The sequence below is a fragment of the Alligator sinensis genome, unplaced genomic scaffold (genome assembly GCF_000455745.1).
Source record: "Alligator sinensis unplaced genomic scaffold, ASM45574v1 scaffold150_1, whole genome shotgun sequence".
NCBI classification, from domain to species: domain Eukaryota; kingdom Metazoa; phylum Chordata; order Crocodylia; family Alligatoridae; genus Alligator; species Alligator sinensis.
The window spans coordinates 2,311,643-2,315,106 of record NW_005841840.1 but is presented as its reverse complement, the minus strand read 5'-3'; the positions used below and the strand labels follow the sequence as shown (position 1 = coordinate 2,315,106).

The following is a 3,464-nucleotide window of genomic DNA, read 5'->3' as shown; positions in this document are numbered from 1 at the left end:
CCCCCCCCCCGCCGCCCTCCCCGCAACATTGTCTAAAAAGGTCCAAAACGTGCCATTATGGACACTGAGAGAAAATCAACCTGACTGGTACCTAAAACTGTTGCAATACCGAGACAGGAACGTACCATCAATTTATTTACGTATTTCTAGCCATCATCATTGCTGTTTAAGATTATCACATTTGGCTATTAATTAATATAAGTTGTTTTTAGACAATTGTATTTCTTAATTGGGACGCAGATTGTCAGAGCCAATTTGAATCAGTGCCTCGACACAGTGGAACTTTCTAGCACAAGGCACGGTAAGGCAGGGGAATTCTCGGCACGATGAAGAGTTCCGGCGTGGATAGAGTTCACGCCGAGGATATGCAGATTTGCATAACACGATTGGCTGATGTTAAATTATTCCCACGTGGCGCGCTAGCCGTATAAAAGGTTAGGGGCGTTTCCGCCCTAGTTGGAGAACTCCGCGATTCCCCCTGGAGTGGAACTCCGGCAGTTTGATCACCTGCCAACGACTCCCCGTCGCCGAAGCCTTACGACATATCCTCTGTGTTGCATGCCCGAGTTAGACCCGAGCTACCCGGTCTACAAGAGCTCCTCGATTAGCGATTAGAGATTAGAATTGTTGCAACTACGATAGAAGTGTGAAGTCATTTCTTGCCTGCGCTGTATACGACTCTACAGTGTAAGTAAAGCCATCTCTGTTTTTCCAATTGATATGAGTCCCGTCTGTGCCTAATTCCGCTCTGGTGATAGAGAGTACTCATCTGCCCGCCACGGGATCGCAGTCGCAACCCCAGCTGGCGTTCCCGAGGATTCCCGATCCTCGGTCCCCTCTCAGCCCCCACACAGATAAGAATTTTATGTTTCTGTAAAAACAAAATGAACAGCCTCCCATTGTGATCACATCATAAAATTAGGGGCAATACCTAGGGAATGGATGGTTGGTTTCATAGAAATGCGCAGAAGAGGGGAGTTTCAAGTTTTGTTTTTTTTCCAGGGCTACTGTATAGGCAAAATCATTCCATATTGGTAGTCTTAGTAAACTGATGTCATTATGTTAAAGAATCCATTAAAATAGGTGTAATATTTTTTTGCAGAATTATTAGCTCAGTGCTAGTGATAATAGTAACTATTTTTCCAGTAGACTGTTCATAGAAAACATGCTATCTTCTTGCAATTCTTTTATCTTACCATCACAGTAGCTAATAGCTGTCACCTTATACTGCTCTAATCTGTGACAGAGCCTCCTAAAATCAATGAACTCTAGTAGAATGAAAGGAATACAGAATCTACAAAAGCAGAAGTAGCATCATTCTTACATTAATCTGAACAGGTCTCTAAAATTGAGTGCAGCTGTATATTTTATTTAGATCTGAGATATTTATTGGTTATTAAAGATTGAGGTGGGGGATAAATTGGAAAAGGGGTCTGTGTACCCAGATATGTTGTTTTTTTAATTAAGAAGTTATTAATGTGCTACAAGTCTATAAGCATACTTAAGTAACTGATATTGAAAAGTGTCCATCAATCCGAGGTACAAAACAACTGAAAATACGATTCTTTGTGGTATGTACCATGTTTTCTTCTCAGGCTTTGCTATTTAATGGTCTCACCTTCCTTGCTACTCTTCCCAAAATATCTATACCATGGTTGGAGCTGAAATGGTTTGAGTCCAAAGAGAAAACTTTGCCTTTCCTGCCCATGATAATTTTATCAAAAAATATTTCATTTAAAAAAATGGGTGAAAAATTGGGTCATATATTGAAATCATGATACTTTGGTATCTAGCAGCTCACTGAACAATCTGAAGTTTTTATTTGCATGTAGGCTGACATCAACTTAAAAAAGCTTGAGGCACCATCTTTCTAGTTAAGCAAGAGCACATCAACAGCAGAGAATTATCCTGATCAGAAAAGAGCTGGTTACATTGATATATTTTTATAAGTGTATTAAAAAGAGTAATTTTCAACTAGTGAGGTAACTTGCTTATTAATAGCTTACTATTGATTCAGGGATAGAGATTTAAAAGTGTTTTTTATCTTTTTTTATTGGGAAAAACCTTTATTTACTGCAATTCAGATTCCAGTGATGTCATTAACTGTATTAGGCAAAATAACAAGCTACTGTAATTGACAGTAAGTGAATCCAGGGACCTGTTTCCAATGACTTGTTCTCATGCATGTAATGCCTATTTGGGATCTTGTGGTATTCAGCAATTTCTGACTTACAAAATGTATGGGGTAATACTTATTTCTGTTTGTGATGATCCACTCTTTTCCATAAAGACAAGTTGAAAAGGTTAGATTTTGAAGATCAATGTTTGCATACATTTATTCTTAACTGTCTTAATAAAGTTTAAACATTACCAATTTTGCATTCAAAAAATTGTCATTTGAAAAGTGCTCTTCTGCTGTTTTCTCAAGACAAAATGTATTTAAAATAAGAACCTCAGGGTAAAGCTTGCATACTAGCCAGACATGCTTTCCCTCTGATGACAGCTTTAGGACTGGTAGATATAGAATTGTTTGCACTCTTATCTGCTATCATTGTACATCAATAACATTTGCTTATTGAATGGAGAGGCCATGGTCGGTCTGAGGGTTTAGGTCCACCCAGAACAAGGTATCTAGATCATAAATCCAGTGCAAACAACGTAGTTATGCTTATTTTGGTTTGCGAAATAATGCATGTAAAACAATGAATTTTTTTTGTTTAGGTATGGCCTGCATCTCTGTTACTCCACTTGAAGCTGTGCCACTTCACAGAGAAACAGCCCAAAGACAGACATTTCGAAAGTGAGAACTTGACTGTAACACAGTGAAGAGAGCATATATCTTGAGAGAAAACCTGCCTTCTAATCTCTGTTCTCAGGGATGTTTGTGTATTTTCTGATAAACACAATTGAATCTAGGCTGTAGTTGTTTTTGGCTCAGTTGCCTATATTCATAACTGAACAATAGGGCTCTGTGAAATGGCACTGTTCTGTTTCGACTTCCGTTTTAATGGAACAACATTTTGTTTCAAATCTTGTTTAGATTCAAAACCACTGTTCTTATTTGTTTTGTCCTGCTGTTTCAATGTTGTTTTGTTTTGATGCTGTTTCAATGTTTCACCCATAGGCTATAATGGGGAAGGTTGAAACGGCCTATAACTTTGTAATTCCTAGCCTGATTTGGATGAAACTTGCGGGAATAATAGCCCCTTTGGAGGGCATGAAGTCTACCAAGTTTCAAGAAAGGAGGTATAGGAAATTTGGGGAAACTTCACCTCAAAGTCTTGAAAACAAAACTTATGTCACATGTATGTGTTGTCGTGGCAGGGTCAAACCTGCAGGCCTGCTAGCCCCTGCTGAGGCCACAAAGCCTGCCATGTTTCAAGGAGATAGGTACAGGGGTTTTGGGGAAACTGCACCTCAAGCTGCGGACAAGCAAAATGCATGACGTGGGTGACACTGTGTGT

The 3,464-nt window shown here is 39.1% G+C and overlaps 1 long non-coding RNA gene across 1 annotated transcript in view; it reads left to right on the top strand.

Moving 5' to 3' along the window:
• Positions 1 to 2,857, top strand: part of LOC102382104 — a 32,730-nt gene extending 29,873 nt beyond the window's left edge. The window contains exon 4 of the long non-coding RNA XR_322886.2: positions 2,722 to 2,857. This is a non-coding gene — a long non-coding RNA (uncharacterized LOC102382104). The remainder of the gene's footprint in view (positions 1 to 2,721) is intronic.
• Positions 2,858 to 3,464: the final 607 nt, after the last annotated feature.